Raw genomic sequence first — 17,492 nt, forward strand, 5'->3', positions numbered from 1 at the left:
AATCCCATGGATGGAGGGAGCTGGTAGGCTGCAGTCCATGGGGTCACTAGGAGTCGGATACGACTGAGGGACTTCACTTTCACTTTTCACTATCATGCATTGGAGAAGGAAATGGCAACCCACTCCAGTCTTCTTGCCTGGAGAATCCCAGGGACGGGGAGCCTGGTGGGCTGCCGTCTATGGGGTCGCACAACGTCGGATATGACTGAAGCAACTTAGCAGCAGCAGCAGCAGCAGAGGGGCCAGAGGGGCCAAGGTCATGGGCACAGTTGTGAAATGAGTTACTGCTGTGCACATTTCCCCACTCTTAATACCTACTGATTGGAGTTATTTGTTAACTAAAGAGTGACCAAAAATGCTTTTGTTGTTCTGATTGTGATGAGCTTAAATACCCTTGACCAGAATGTAGAGATTGTTTGGGGTTCTTGAGGTCATTCCTCCTGCTTAGGGTCTTTGTCACACCAAAGTACTTAAATTCTTAAACACTTGGCTTCTGTTCCAGTTTGGCTTCTGGAACGAGACAAAATAGAGTTCATAGACATTGTCTCCTGGTCCCCTAACTCCTAACTTCTTCACTCCACAACACACAGGATTCAGTTAGGTTAGTAGCCCCTTCCCCTCTAGCCTCCACTTTGACAAAATTAAATTCTCTTTTATAGTTCCCCTCATTGCTTCAACCTTTAAAGAGCCTCTCTATTCTAACTTATTTTCTTTTATTTTTTTCACTGACCTCTTCTTTTATTCATTCACTGTCTGAACATTTGTCTATTGAGGTGGCTCTACCAGGTACTTGGGAAACAAAACACACGTGGTCCATGCTCTCTGGATTCACAGTATAGCAGGGTGGATTGTAAGTTTCCACTTCAAAAAGAAGCAGAATCACACATGCTAGTCTACAAAGAATCCAACATGGTATGTCATCTTTAGCAAGACTATTGAAAAAATTACAAATCATATGAAATAAACCTTAGAGTGAAAAAGTGTATCAAGAACCCAGAGAAAGATCTAAACATGGAAATTTACAGGGGGATTCTGAGAATCGATAAATCTTCTATTCTGGTTAGTAAAAATAAGGTTATATCTATGCTCTAACCCCACTTCAGGAGTGAAAGCTTGTCTAAACCTACATTTCAGAAATGTGTCTTAATCATAAAAGAAGCCAGTCTCCTCTTGCGGATGGCGCAAATGGTACCCAGGGTCATTTCCTCTGGGTGTTACTTAGGCATTTCATTAAGGTACAAGTGACAGTGGGTTCAGCAGGAGAGTTGCTGACATAGCGAGTGGTGAGTTACCCAGGGCTGCTGTAGACCCATGGCTCCACTAGTGTCCTAGCACGTTTCCTTTCCTCCCGCCCCTTCTCCTTGAGGATATGGCATCTATCTGCAGGGTAACGTTTCAAAAAGGGTTCTTGGAGTTCCAGCCATTAAACTTAATTTCCAGGTGGGAAATAAAAAGACAAGGGGACATACATTTAAAGTATATTGTCCATAAACCCTACCCAATAACTTCCGCCAAAACTCATTATGCGGCCACATTCATTTCCAATCCCAGTAAAATCTGTTAGCAAGTGTTAAGGGGAGAAAGAGTGCTGGGTGGACTAGCAGGCTTCACCACCCCTGCAACTGAGACACAAGGACCTCACTGAAATCTCTAATCTGGAGGAGAAAAATGTTGTGGGCGTGAGAGTGGAACGTCAGGCAAAGGAGACCAGGGCCTAAGGACGCTCCTCGCACAGACTCCTGTGTCAACTTCTCTCTAGCAAACATAAAAAGAATTTTGTGACTAAGTTTTAGAATTTGGTACTAAGAAGCTTCATCACCTTTTTCTCCTCAAATAATTGGAATTCTAGAACATTTTTTTAAATAAGTGCAGGTGTATACTGTACATTGATCTATGAATATATATTTCTAATATATACTTCTTTGCATAAACATTGAGGCCTGTGTATTCCTCTCTTAGAGAATAACTGATGTGCTGTTTTTAAAATAGTGACCCAGGAGAAAATTTGTTGACTGCATTATATTTATTTCATATATGTTGGAAATATGTAATTTTAAAAAATGGTTTTAGAAGCACTTGTTTCAACTGTTAAAGATTGTTTCCCACCTACCAGCCATCCAAAATATTCTAGGTTTTTCTCAAAACAAATATTGACAGTAGAGAAATGAGGTTACCATTTTGTCCTCCAGGTAATCTTCCCAACTCAGGGATCAAACTCACATCTCCTACATTGGCAGGAGGATTCTTTAGCACTGAGCCACCTGGGAAGGCCATATGAAAAAGCATAACCCTTTAAATATAATCCTATCTCATCTTAAAAACAGAATATGGAAACCTGTTTGAATGATGCAGTCAATTTTAATGAAACTTTTACAGAATTATAATATATCAAACATTGGTATTAACAAGAGGGCAGCAATTAGAGTTCCAACAGGAAACAGTACACTCAAAGCGGGCTATTTCAGGGAGGGTCCATTTTCAAAGGCACTGTTTACAAAGATGGGGATAGGGTGTGGGAGAGTCATAGAGGGGCGTAAGGACCTGGGCCAGGACTGGAGGGAATGCGATTACCTCTTCTAGATCGAAAGGGGACCAAAATAGAAAGATGTTAGCAGAACCAGAGGGAGAGAGATGAGTAAGGAGAGTTGTCTTGAGCTAAAGTGGTTGTAGTTCCAGGGAAAGCCAAGGAATAAATACCCCCATCTCCTGCTGAGCTTCCATTAGCCACATCCAACCAACAGGCAGAGTGCCTGCAAGTCCCATTGATCTGTTGCATGCAGGGCAGCCCTGGGGCAGAGAGCAGAGGGAGGAGGAAAAACAGTGGACCTGGAGGGGTAAGCAGAAGTCATCTCACACAGCAAGTTAAGAATGTGTCCATCTATCATGTGCGATTTTCTACACCTTGAGATACCAAAGGCTCTTCATCTTGAGGGAATACGTAATGTCACACTCTGTTTGTCAGCTTAATAGTTATCTCCTGGTATCACCGAGGCAACTTTAAAGCTACTCTGCTACCTTTCCAGAAACCACCTCCAAAAGCTAATTAATGGTGCACCCTTGTTAACACATGCAGATTTGGCATTATTAGTATAATTAAAAGGATTTTAATAGTCTCACCTCCCCCCACCGCACTGAGTGCTACATACTCCAGTCAGAGTAAATTAAACTCATTAATCAAAGTGGTAAAAATGATATAAGATACAGGATACAAGCAGAACTGTGAGGAGACTAACAGCCCTCGTTACGTTTAATTTTGTTCCCCAGCAAAGGATAATAAATTCAGATTGTAACATCACAATAAAATATTTAATTATTCAGGGGCAGGGCAAGACACATTGTAATTAATTCCCTCTTATGCATCTTCATTTAGGTGGTAATAGATACAATTGAGTAGCCCAGCCAGTCTTAAGTTAAAGATTTGACATGAGATCTCAACCACTCTATCACCTTGGAAAATGTTCCTGCCACATGGAGCTTGCCTTGGGTTGGGAGTGTGACGCTAACTATTCCCTCAGTGAGTTTTGATGCCCTTGACTCATTCTCAGTCCAACAGATCTCTGGTGAGTGTCAGCTGTTTCAGAGTTCTGTGTCATGTGGTGCCAACAAGTGAATAAGCAGAGTAAGTACCTCCACTCATAGAGCTTACATGAGGACTGAAACAAAATCCATTCTTCTCTTACCCTTGAAGCTCTCCCTGAGCTGTCCCCAGTTTGCTTCTCGGACCTCATTCTGTGTCACCTTCCTTGTTGCTCACTATTCTGCATTTTGCTGTTTCTCAAGCATACCAAACTCCCTCCTACTTCACATGCTATGCATTTGCTCTTCCACCTGTCTAGAATCTGTTTTCCCCCAAGATGTCTATGTAACTGGTTTCCTCTCATCATTAAGTTCTCTGATTAAGAGAGCCCTATCCTAACCACCTTTCTCTAAAACCTCCCTTAGACCCAATTACTCTAATTTTAAAATATTCTTTATGTCACTTATCACTATCCCAAATGGGCTTCCTGGTGTGTTTACTTTTTGTTCATCTCTTCACTCATCTTCAGTAGGACATACACCTCACAGGAGGAAGGACCTTGTTTGTCTTCGTGATTCTCAGTATGTCTGTAGCCTGGCACATCACAGGTTCTCAGCAAACATTTGTGACTATGGCTGATCATATTTTCCGAAGATTATGACAGTAGTATCTCCCAGCCCCCATGTTTTTCTGTTAATAAAACCTAGTCACATCTTCAATGGCAACCCACTCCAGTACTCTTGCCTGGAAAATCCCATGGACGGAGGAGCCTGGTAGGCTTCAGTCCATGGGGTTGCGAAGAGTCGGACACGACTGAGCGACTTCACTTTCACTTTTCACTTTCATGCACTGGAGAAGGAAATGGCAACCCACTCCAATGTTCTTGCCTGGAGAATCCCAGGGATGGCAGAGCCTGGTGGGCTGCCATCTATGGGGTCGCACAGAGTCGGACACGACTTAAGTGACTTAGCAGCAGCAGCAGTTACATCTTCATCAAGAGGTAGAGAATTAGTCTCCACATCTTCAATCTTGGAGGGGTGAAGGGCATTTTTTTTTCGCTTATATCCAATAGGATACTGTGGAATTGATACTGTGTAACTTCAGAGACGAGGTTATACATGGTGATACATCTTCCCTTTGCAGTCCAAATCAACCCACTTGAAGAGGCCCTGAAACCGTATGAAGAGAATGAGGTACCCAGCTGCATTCCCCCTGCACTCCCCCATCCCCCAGCTGCCCCAGCCTTGTCCTCTCTTCCCTCCAGCCACCATCTGACTTGAAACCAAATGAGAACCCTGAACCAAAACCACCTATCAGAGCCTTTCCAAAATTTCTGAGCCTTAGAAACTAGGAGAGGTAATAACATGATTATTGTTGGTTCAGACCACCAAGTTTGGGAGAGATCTGTTACACAGTAGTAGGTAACCAAGAGGTGAATGACAGTCTGAATGAATGAATGAACTAACAAAGTACAGCTTATTACTGCTAGTCTGATTCCAAATGGAGAAAAGGACATGCTATTAGGATGGAAGACAATGTTTCAGAGATCTGTGTAGATCTCTGTGTAGATCTGTCTAAATAGAAATCAAATACTTCAACAGAATTCCAATATCAAGTGCCCCGAGTTTAATACAGATTCATTTATCCTATTGACTAAATAATAGCTTAAGGCATTTTTTTTTACCACTGCATAGAAATTATATGGGGCAAACTTTCTTTCTAATCACAAGTTAACACTTTTTCATGGTAGACATTGTTAATTGTTTATGGCATTGTTCTTGCTAACTGTGGCCTCACAGTCCTCTCCCAGCCACCATTAATAGCTGATTAGCATGATGCTCGTGATTTTTGCTGTACAAGCCTTAAGGAGACCCCTGTGTCCCAGATGAGCAGCACAGGTTGTCTTCGTTCCCCTCCTCCCACCACACCTTTCCTCTAGTAACACCAAGACTAGGAACAGCATGAGAATTTTGAAAACTGAAAACATTTGTGCTCCTCTGTTAACAGGTGGAATTCTTTGGGAGTATCTCCTTCCATCTCTGATGAAGGAGGCAGTATTTGATTAAAGACTTTGAAACTTCTCGCTGATTGGCAAGAAGAAATGGAGATCTCTATTGATAAGAATTTGTGGAGAGTTGGTAGATGCTAGGTGCTAGGATGGTGCTAGCATTTTTGAGAACTTTCCTAGTTGATTTGTATTCGGAAACAGTGGATTATTAGTTCTGAAAGGATTTTTTTTACTCATAATCACCTCATGTCTTTGTATCTCTCACTCTTTTACTCACATACATCTGTTTCTTCTTATCCATAAAAATGACATAGTGTTATTATTTACTTTCTGTTAAACTGAGGAAATCTAAATCCTTTTAGTCAAAGGCATTTATTTATTGTCTCAAATACTGACTTCATCAAGCAATGTATCCTAGCTCCCTGTGCTATTAGTGGTTACTCTTTCAGAATTCCAATATCAGTTGGCATTTCTTAGAGACTTCCACTATTCCATCTGATATAATTATTTTTGCAATTACTTTAACTCCTCCAATTATGCTGAAACTCCTTGAGGGCAGAAATCATTTCTAATTCATCTTTATATTCCCTGCAGAGTCTGATAAATAGGCAATTCAGAGGATCCAAAATGTCAGTGCTGCTTTGCCACTCAAATTTCTTCTAATGCGTACCAACATCTCCCTTTCACAGAAGTCCATTTATAATCTGACAAGGAAGCATATCAGGGGACCATTCTGATTACTGAGTTAACTGGTGATATAACTGAGTCCCTCTCCTGCAAAATGTGGTTTTTGGAAATGCAGGGAAGGCATATTTTGTTTGTCACAAAATTTGGAGTATTTGTAGCTGATGTTTAGCACCGAAGATCCAAGAATGCTGAAAATTGACATGTGAGGAACAGTCTTGTGTAACAAGAAAATATCCTGCTAAAACATCAGTAATGTACCTAGAGAAGCACCACTGGACTATTTATCTGGCTGTATTAACAACAGCCCCATTATTTTCACTTATATTGTGCCAGACACTAAAAAAAAATTCACCCTACCCATAAATCTCCACATTTATTGTGCATACAGTCACCTGGAAGAAAGATTACACCACAGATTGCTGGGCACCACCCTAAAATTTCTGATTCATTAGGTTTGTGATGAGACTGAAAAATGCATTTTTTTATAACCTTCTATATGGTACTGGTTTTGTTGGTCCAGAGATTGCTCTTGAAGAAGCACAGATCTACTAGTATTTAACCTGTGTTAGCCTATCAGTATTTAACCTCATGATTTTCCTCTGAATTACATTCTGCATGATTCCTATTGTTTTTTAGATGAGAAAGCCAAATTAGGCGGCTGCGACGGGCGCGCTAAGCGTGGCCGAGAGGAGCTACCCCACGTCCGAGGTCAGGGGCAGAAGTTGAGAGGACCCCATGCCTGAAGGGCGGAGGCCAAGAGGAGTTACCCCATGTCCGAGGTCAGGGGGGGCGCCCGAGAGGAGATACCCAGTGTCCGAGGTCAGGGGCAGCAACGAGAGGAGTTACCCCCTGTCTGAGGTCAGGGGCGGCAGCCGGGAGGAGATACCCTACGCCCTTAAGCCCGAGGCCAGGGGTGGCGGGTGGGAGGACCAACCCCACTCCGTGGCTGCGTGGGCACAGGAGGGCCTAGAGGAGCTATCCCACGTTGAAGGTCAGGAAGGGTGGTGGTGAGGAGATACCCCTCGTCCAAGGTAAGGAGCATTGGCTGCGCTTTGCTGGAGCAGCCGTGAAGAGATACCCCACCCCCAAGGTAAGAGAAACCCAAGTAAGACAATAAGTGTTGCAAGAGGGCATCAGAGGGCAGACACACTGAAACCATACTCACAGAAAACTAGTCAATCTAATCACACAAGGACCACAGCCTTGTCTAACTCAATGAAACTAAGCCATGCCCATGGGGCAACCCAAGATGGGCAGGTCATGGTGGAGAGATCTGACAGAATGTGGTCCACTGGAGAAGGGAAGGGCAAACCACTTCAGTATTCTTGCCTTGAGAACCCCATGAACAGTATGAAAAGGCAAAATGATAGGACACTGAAAGATGAACTCCCCAGGTCAGTAGGTGCCCAATATGCTACTGGAGATCAGTGGAGAAATAACTCCAAAAAGAATGAAGGGATGGAGCCAAAGCAAAAAGAATACCCAGCTGTGGATGTGACTGGTGATAGAAGCAAGGTCCGATGCTGTAAAGAGCAATATTGCAGAGGAACCTGGAATGTCAGGTCCATGAATCAAGGCAAATTGGAAGTGGTCAAACAAGAGATGGCAAGAGTGAATGTCGACATTCTAGGAATCAGCGAACTGAAATGGACTGGAATGGGTGGATTTAACTTAGATGACTATTATATCTACTACTGCAGACAGGAATCCCTCAGAAGAAATGGAGTAGCCATCATGGTCCACAAAAGAGTCCGAAATGCAGTACTTGGATGCAATCTCAAAAACGACAGAATGATCTCTGTTCATTTCCAAGGCAAACCATTCAATATCACAGTGATCCAAGTCTATGCCCCAACCAGTAACGCTGAAGAAGCTGAAGTTGAACGATTCTATGAAGACCTACAAGACCTTTTAGAACTAACACCCAAAAAAGATGTCCTTTTCATTATAGGGGACTGGAATGCAAAAGTAGGAAGTCAAGAAACACCTGGAGTAACAGGCAAATTTGGCCTTGGAATACGGAATGAAGCAGGGCAAGACTAATAGAGTTTTGCCAAGAAAATGCACTGGTCATAACAAACACCCTCTTCCAACAACACAAGAGAAGACTCTACACATGGACATCACCAGATGGTCAACACTGAAATCAGATTGATTATAGTCTTTGTAGCCAAAGATGGAGAAGCTCTATACAGTCAGCAAAAACAAGACCAGGAGCTGACTGTGGCTCAGACCATGAACTCCTGATTGCCAAATTCAGATGAAATTGAAGAAAGTAGGGAAAACCACTAGACCATTCAGGTATGACCTAAATCAAATCCCTTATGATTATACAGTGGAAGTAAGAAATAGATTTAAGGGCCTAGATCTGATAGATAGAGTGCCTGATGAGCTATGAAATGAGGTTCGTGACATTGTACAGGAAACAGAGATCAAGACCCCATCAAGATTCCATCCCCATGGAAAAGAAATGCAAAAAGTAAAATGGCTGTCTGGGGAGGCCTTACAAATAGCTGTGAAAAGAAGAGAAGCAGAAAGCAAAGGAGAAAAGGAAAGATACAAACATCTGAATGCAGAGTTCCAAAGAATAGCAAGAAAAGATAAGAAAGCCTTCTTCAGCGATCAATGCAAAGAAATAGAGGAAAACAACAGAATGGGAAAGACTAGAGATCTCTTCAAGAAAATCAGAGATACCAAAGGAACATTTCATGCAAAGATGGGCTCGAAAAAGGACAGAAATGGTATGGACCTAACAGAAGCAGAAGATATTAAGAAGAGGTGGCAAGAATACACAGAAGAACTGTGCAAAAAAGATCTTCACGACCCAGATAATCACAATGGTGTGATCACTGACCTAGAGCCCGACATCCTGGAATGTGAAGTCAAGTGGGCCTTAGAAAGCATCACTATGAACAAAGCTAGTGGGGGTGATGGCATTCCAGTAGACTTATTCCAAATCCTGAAAGATGATGCTGTGAAAGTGCTGCACTCAATATGCCAGCAAATTTGGAAAACTGAGCAGTGGCCACAGGACTGGAAAAGGTCAGTTTTCATTCCAATCCCAAAGAAAGGCAATGCCAAAGAATGCTCAAACTGCCACACAATTGCTTCATTTCACACGATAGTAAAGTAATGCTCAAAATTCTCCACGCCAGGCTTCAGCAACATGTGAACCATGAACTTTCTGATGTTCAAGCTGGTTTTAGAAAAGGCAGAGGAACGAGAGACCAAAATGCCAACATCCACTCGATCATGGAAAAAGCAAGAGAGTTCCAGAAAAACATCTATTTCTGCTTTATTGACTATGCCAAAGCCTTTGACTGTGTGAATCACAATAAACTGTGGAAAATTCTGAAAGAGATGGGAATACCAGAACACCTGATCTGAGAAATTTGTATGCAGGTCAGGAAGCAACAGTTAGAACTGAACATGAAACAACAGACTGCTTCCAAATAGGAAAAGGAGTACATCAAGGCTGTATATTGTCACCCTGTTTATTTAACTTATATGCAGAGTACATCATGAGAAACGCTGGACTGAAAGAAACACAAGCTGGAATCAAGATTGCCGGGAGAAGTATCAATCACCTCAGATATGTAGATGACACCACCCTTATGGCAGAAAGTGAAGAGGAACTCAAAAGCCTCTTGATGAAGGTGAAAGTGGAGAGTGATAAATTTGGCTTAAAGCTCAACATTCAGAAAACGAAGATCATGGCATCCAGTCCCATCACTTCATGGGAAATAGATGGGGAAACAGTGGAAACAGTGTCAGACTTTATTTTTCTAGGCTCCAAAATCACTACAGATGGTGACTGCAGCCATGAAATTAAAAGACGCTTACTCCTTGGAAGGAAAGTTAGGACCAACCTAGATAGCATATTCAAAAGCAGAGACATTACTTTGCCAACAAAGGTTCGTCTAGTCAAGGCTATGGTTTTTCCAGTGGTCATATATGGATGTAAGAGTTGGACTGTGAAGAAGGCTGAGGGCCGAAGAATTGATGCTTTTGAACTGTGGTGTTGGAGAAGACTCTTGAGAGTCCCTTGGACTGCAAAGAGTTCCAGCCAGTCCATTCTGAAGGAGATCAGCCCTGGGATTTCTTTGGAGGGAATGATGCTAAAGCTGAAACTCCAGTAAGTTGGCCATGTCATGCGAAGGGTTGACTCATTGGAAAAGACTCTGATGCTGGGAGGGATTGGGGGCAAGAGGAGAAGGGGACGACAGAGGATGAGATGGCTGGATGGCATCACTGACTCGATGGACATGAGTCTGAGTGAACTCCGGGAGTTGGTGATGGACAGGGAGGCCTGGTGTGCTGCGATTCATGGGGTCGCAAAGAGTTGGACACGACTGAGTGACTGATCTGATCTGATCTGATCTCTGATCTGACCAGTGGTTCAGAACTACCCAATTATGGTGTTATGGATACTGTGTAATACATTTAAGACTGAGCCGAGAAATTAATTAGTTTGGGCAATGGGCAGAGAGGTTGAAGTGAAGGTTCTGTAGCCCAGGCTACTTGGGTTTACTATTTCTTAACTGTACAATTATGAGAAAAGTACTTAAACTCTCTGAGCCTCAGTTTCTTTGATTTCATACAATGATTATAATGTTCCTCTCTCATTGGGGTGTCATGGATTTGGAATGAGAGAATGAATGGAAAACTTAGAATGTTCTAGTGGAGAAGAGTAGAGTGAAGGATGCAAAACTCCCCTAAGGAGTTTGCATCCCAGTGGAATAGCCTGATGATAAACCTATAAAAATATAAACAAGGAATTCCAAACTCAGAGGTGCTATAAAGAAGTAGAATGAGTGATGACTTGGCGATGGGGAATAGGGATGTTGGGGTCCAAGATGGCTCTTAGATAGCATTTGAGCTGAGATGTGATTGAGAAGAGCCAGTCATGTAAAATCAAACAATGAGTGTTGCAGCCAGAGGCAGGAATAGGTAGAAAGGCACAGAAGCATGGATATGTTTTTCTTATTCTAGAAACCGAGAGAAAGCTGGAGATACTAGAGTGGAGTGACTGCAGGGAGTTGGGGGTGGTGGTGGGGAGATGGAGGCAGGAGAAGATAGTGGAGGGAAAGGGATGACATCAGACAGGTTGGTTGCCATTGATGACCACCAACCTTCTAAGGCCTTCAGACAAGTAAGTATTTTATTCCAAAGACAGTGAAAAGGTATTGGAGGATTTCAAGTGGATTTCAACGAGTGACTTAACTGGATTTGTTTTTGAGCAGTTCATTTTGTTGCTTGATTCAAAAGGAAATGGATTATAACAAGTCACAAGGAACCTCTGGAGGGTTACAGATAAGTTCATTTTCTTATCTCAGTTGTGGTGTTGGTTTCACACATGTACACACAAGCTAAAATTCAACACTTTACATGCATTTAATATGTGCAGTGACTCAGTTAAGCCTCAGTAAACCTCTATTTTAAAAAGCTGTGAAGGGAATCATTATATGCCAGGCCAAAATATGCCATTTTGGCATAAGAATTATTTTGTACTAAAGGCATCTGAGCTTCTGAAATCCCTTATCTGCCTAAAAGCAGAGCCTCCCAAAAGAACTCAATTGTCATAAATGCCCTCCTCAACTCTAATCTTCTGTCTGGGAGAGAAGTTATTATCACACCCAGAGAGACATTGTCATGAACTGTCACTATCCTGTATCCCATCTGTTCTCCTAATGGTCCTGTTATCTTTACATAAAAGTCATTTGTGTCTCCATAAGGTCCCTTTCTCCCTTTGCTTCTAAGAAAGCACTTATTCCTCCAGAAGTGCCCTTCTGTTCCTCGCTTTCCTCTATTAAGAGAGTTTGCATGAATGAGTGCTAAGTGCCTCAGTCATGTCTGACTCTTTGTGACCCTATATACTATAGCCCACCTGGCTCCTCTGAGTATGGGATTTCCCAAACAAGAATACTGGAAAGGGTTGCCATGCCCTCCTCCAGGGGATCTTCCTGATTCAGGAATCGAACCAACATCTCTTATATCTCCTGCATTGGTAGGCAGGTTCTTTATCACTAGTGCTACCTGGCAAACCTATTAAGAGAGTATGCTGCTGCTGCTGCTAAGTCGCTTCAGTCGTGTCCAACTCTGTGCGACCCTATAGACAGCAGCCCACTAGGCTCCATCGTGCCTGGGATTCTCCAGGCAAGAACACTGGAATGGGTTGCCATTTCCTTCTCCAATGCATGAATGTGAAAAGTGAAAGTGAAGCCGCTCAGTCGTGTCTGACTCTCAGCGATCCCATGGACTGCAGCCTTCCAGGCTCCTCCATCCATAGGATTTTCCAGGCAACAGTACTAGAGTGGGGTGCCATTGCCTTCTCCAAGAGAGTATATATAGTATTAACTGCTCAATCATGTCCAACTCTTTGTGGCCCCATGGACTGTAGCCCACCAGGCTCCTCTGTCCATGGACTTCTCCAGGCAAGAATACTGGAGTGGATTGCCATTCTCTTCTCCAGGAAATCTTCGTGACCCAGGGATCAAACCTGGGTCTCCTGCATTACAGGCAGATTCTTTATCATCTGAGCCACCAAAGAAGCTGTTAAGAGAGTGTAAAAGCTCCTGAATCTTACCGCTCTTTGGGTACTCATTTCTTTCTCTGATGCCTCTGTGCATAACAAAATTTAATAAATGTGTATGCCTTTTCTCCTGTTAATCTGTCGTTTTTTTAATTCACAATTCTGACAGCACTGAACCTAACAGGGTAGAGGAAAAGCTTTTCTTCCCCTATAGTGTAAAGAACAATGAGCAACAACAGTGAGATGTTTATTCACCAAGTAGAGGTCAGGTATGTTGTTGGATATATGCATCTGAAACAGAGCAAAACAGCTCAGGAGATTTTTCTTGATAACTTCAGAAACTCAGAGAAGAACTTGGCAACCAGTTTGTTCTAGGTCTCAGCTTGACTGAAGAAACACAGAACTAGAAGCTAGATTTGGATCGTGATTCCTGTCAGGTATATAATATCTATACTGTGAATATGGCACTTGATCTCTTCATCTAAATATATTCTGCTTTGGTAAAATAAGGAGAGTCCTATTTGGCTGTTGGGAGGGTAAGATGGATGCTGCTGCAGAATCATTTTAAAAAGTGATATTACTCAACAGGAGAGTGCTTCAAAGGGTGGTAGTTTGGAGACAGTCTCTGTTCAAAACTGAGACTAAGAGTAAGGCATGCAAGCAAAGCCAATAACTTAGAATGGAAACTTTTGGGGTTTTGTGTTTGTTTGTTTTTTGATGTCCAGAGCTCAAGGCTTTCCTCTCCTGTTAGTTTAGAGTAAGACAGAGCTTGGAGATTATTCCTGGACTGAAACATATCCAAAGTCATGGTGTATAAAGCATACCTGATCTTGTACCTTTTCAAAATCACTAAATAATTATTATGAGAACACTGCAATGGGAATGGCAGTCAATATTCTAAATGGTGATTTCTCTGATTCCAAAGCCTTCTCTGAAAGATTTATTGTATTGTTGAGGTATGTTTAAAAATAAATAAATAAGACAGTACTGAGCTGGGGAGTTACACACAGGCAACCGGTTGTTTAAAGACTCATTAATCACTGGTTTAAATCCCAGAGTCTCCAGTCATCCAAATTAATGCCAGAGATCTTGACTTGAGTCATGAATGAGCTATTAGACCTTGCGAAAGAGAGCCAGTGGTTCCTCAAAAGATGTAAATACTCTTTCATTTCAAACACATACATTTAAGTTTACAAATTCCCTGAAATGTAAACTGATTGATTTCACATATTATACAGAGAGAATCCAGCCTGAAGAGAGAGAAAGGGTAGATTTATCACTATAGGATGTTAAAAAGAACCTACCCTGTTCACATTTCACCTGGACACATGTCCCTCCAAATTATTCTAGTATCTCATGTAACGGGAGAGTGATTAGTTACAGTGCTGTGGGGAAAACTGCCTTTGTTGACTTGTTAAGATGGTTCTTGCCTGGAGAATCCCATGGACAGAGAAGCCTGGTAGGCTGCAGTCCATGGGGTCGCACAGAGTTGGACACGACTGAAGTGACTTAGCAGCAGCAGCAGTAGACAAAACTATTACCTATGTTAAATGGGTGATTTAAAGGAATTTCAAGGGTAATTTTAACTATCCACAATTTTAAAAATTATATGCAACTATCAGCAACTAACTCTGCCCAGGAGGTGATGTTTGCTTTAAGTGGCTCATCTATTTTGATCAAACCTTCACATCTAAGTAACAGTTAGTACTTGACAAATGAAAGCTGTAGCAAATTAGTAGTAGTAACCATCTAGTCACGGGATCAATAGTATTAATATTAATTATGGTGGCAGATTACACAGCTAAAGAAAGGTTTCTAGGCACCCTAATTAAGAAGTTGTTCTGAATAATTAAGTGGTTTTAGAATTTGATGATTATTCTTGTAGGAGGTTATTGCTATGGGGTGATAAATGGTCATTTATTGAAATAGTTTTTTGTTCTAGCTATAATCTCATTATAGTGACATTCTACTTTGTGATTTTCAAGTAGAGCTGTTCATTTATCCTACAGATTGGTTAATTATTAATTTTTCTAGTATAGTCAAAACTAAAGCATAGAAATTCTAGATTATAGGAAATTTGTAGCTTCTGCAAATTCAGCCCAAGTGTTGGGCTGAAACGGAGCTAGAGTTCTGCTCTGTGTAATTTGTTATTAACATTCAGAGCAATTTTGATTAGCTTTTTGATGTTAAAGGTTAAAAGATCCTTTATTCTTTTCTACCTAGGTGTATATTTAGGAATATTTAGCAACTAAACCACCACCACCATAAATATGTAGGGCTTCACTGGTGGCTCAGTGGTAAAGAACCTACCTGCCAATGCAAGAGATGCCAGTTTGATGCCTGGGACAGGAAGATCCCCTGGAGAAGGAAATGGCAACCCACTCAGTATTCTTGCCTTGGAAATTCCATGAACAGAGGAGCCTGTATAGCCCCATGGCTATGGTCCATGGGGTCACAAAAGAATTGGACACAACTTAGCCAATAAACAGCAACAACAATGATAAATATATAGGTATAGTGGTAATTGTGATGCTTTTTTAAAGTCTGCTAAGTTGCTCCAGTCGTGTCCGACTCTGTGCGACCCCATAGACGGCGGCCCATCAGGCTCCCCTATCCCTGGGATTCTCCAGGCAAGAACACTGGAGTGGGTTGCCATTTTTAAAGTCTAAGTTTGCCCAAACTTCATTAGTCAGCACCATTTCTTTCATATAACTACCCAAATGAGGGCTGGCCAGTTTGAACAAGTACATTCACCATACTGTGTTGCACCATTTGTGTTATACAGGTTATAAAATGCATTCATAGCTAAGATAAAAATCTATTAATATTTCAGCAAATAATATCCAAAACTAATTGGAATTGAAAAGGAAAGAGGCAGAATAAATAGAACAGTCCAGTTTATGCTTTACTGTTGTAGACCAAGTTAATTATCTCAATCAGTAGAATATGTTCCAAATCTGGGTCCCCAAAACAAACTGGAAGGCAAGGTTTCTCTTCCCTTTTCCTCTATCACTTCCTCTATTTCCCCTATTCTTTCTTGATTAAGAACTTGCTGAGATGGCTTTCATCCTCCTCAAGAACTGGCACAGCTGCAGCCACTACTTGTTCCTAACACACTTCCTGTTAACTCTGTCCTTAATCCCACAATTTAATATGGAAGACAGAGTAGGGATCACAGTGTTTATGAGACCTTCTCATTGCAGGGTATTTGGAGCCCAAGCTTATGGTTGGCCTCATGATGTACATTATTGCCAGGAAGGAATAATTTTCAAATACCAGCTTCCGGATTCACAGGATGGTCTCTGAGGTCATTTGTTCTAATATTTCAATTAGCTGTTGACTTATCCAAAAGACTTAGATTAATAGATGCACCAAGTTTGACTTTTTTGGTAAAGAGTATGTCATATAGTTCAGTTCAGTTCAGTTCAGTCGTTCAGTTGTGTCCAACTCTTTGCAAGCCCATGCTGCTACTGCTGCTGCTGCTGCTGCCGCCAAGTCGCTTCAGTCATGTCCAACTCTGTGTGACCCCATAGACGGCAGCCCACCAGGCTCCCCCATCCCTGGGATTCTCCAGGCAAGAATACTGGAGTGGGTTGCCATTTCCTTCTCCAATGTAGGAAAGTGAAAAGTGAAAGTGAAGTCACTCAGTCGTTTCCGACTCTTAGCGACCCCATGGACTGCAGCCTACCAAGCTCCTCCGTCCACGAGATTGTCCAGGCAAGAGTACTAGAGTGGGTTGCCATTGCCTTCTCTGTTTCAAGCCCATGGACTGCAGCATTTCCCTGTCCTGCAGCACAAACTCCTGGAGCTTGCTCAAACTCATGTTCATTGAGTTGGTGATGCCATCCAACCATCTCATCTTCTGTCATCCCCTTCTCCTCCTGCCTTCAATTTTTGTCAGCATCAGGGTGTTTTCTAATGAGTTAGTTCTTTGCATCAGGTGGCCAAATATTGTAGCTTCAGCTTCAGCATCAGTCCTTTCAGTGAGTATTCAGGATTGATTTTCTTTAGGATTGACTGACTTGATCTTGCATTCAAGGGACTCTCAAGAGTCTTCTCAAACACCACGGTTCAAAAGCATCAATTCTGCTGTGTTCAGCTTTCTTTATGGTCCAACTCCTATATCCATACATGATATATTTAGGGAAGTATAAAATACGCATGCACATTTTAAAAAGTAATAGTGAAGCAAATATTTAAGTACCCACCACCTGGCTTACAAGATATAACATTACCAGAACGCCACATTAACCCATCCAAGAGGCATCCACTGTTCTAACCTCTGTGATACTCACTACCTTGCTCTTCTCTATAGTTTTGCTATCTAAGCATGCATCCCTAGACACTTGTAGGGATGCATGTGTCCAACTGGACACAATTTGCATTTCTATGAAAAAGAACAATTTGTATTGCTATCAGTTTTATGAGGTTTACAGAGCTATAAAATAGCTCAAAGACAATGAAAGACAGCAGTAACTTGGAGAAGGGGGTACTAAATAGGACAGCTTAATTTTGCCACCTAAGCATGCATCCCTAGACTCCTTCTTGAAGTTTACATAAATGGATTATAAATATATATTCTTTTGTATCTGAATTCTTTTACTAAATATCATGTTCTTTATACATTCATGTTATAGATAGTTTTACTGTATTCATTTTTATTACATATTATTCAATCATATGAATATATCATTAATAAATTATTGATATATAATTTATATTATAAATATAATTTATATTGTATTAAT

At 41.6% G+C, this 17,492-nt stretch overlaps 1 long non-coding RNA gene across 1 annotated transcript in view; it reads left to right on the forward strand.

The window, feature by feature from the left end:
* Window positions 1-6,338: 6,338 nt before the first annotated feature.
* The window catches only part of LOC133235236 (uncharacterized), a 158,512-nt gene continuing 147,358 nt past the window's right edge, over window positions 6,339-17,492 (forward strand). Inside the window, exon 1 of the long non-coding RNA XR_009732492.1 lies at window positions 6,339-6,991. This is a non-coding gene — a long non-coding RNA (uncharacterized LOC133235236). The remainder of the gene's footprint in view (window positions 6,992-17,492) is intronic.

Source organism: Bos javanicus, chromosome 22 (assembly GCF_032452875.1).
Source record: "Bos javanicus breed banteng chromosome 22, ARS-OSU_banteng_1.0, whole genome shotgun sequence".
NCBI classification, from domain to species: domain Eukaryota; kingdom Metazoa; phylum Chordata; class Mammalia; order Artiodactyla; family Bovidae; genus Bos; species Bos javanicus.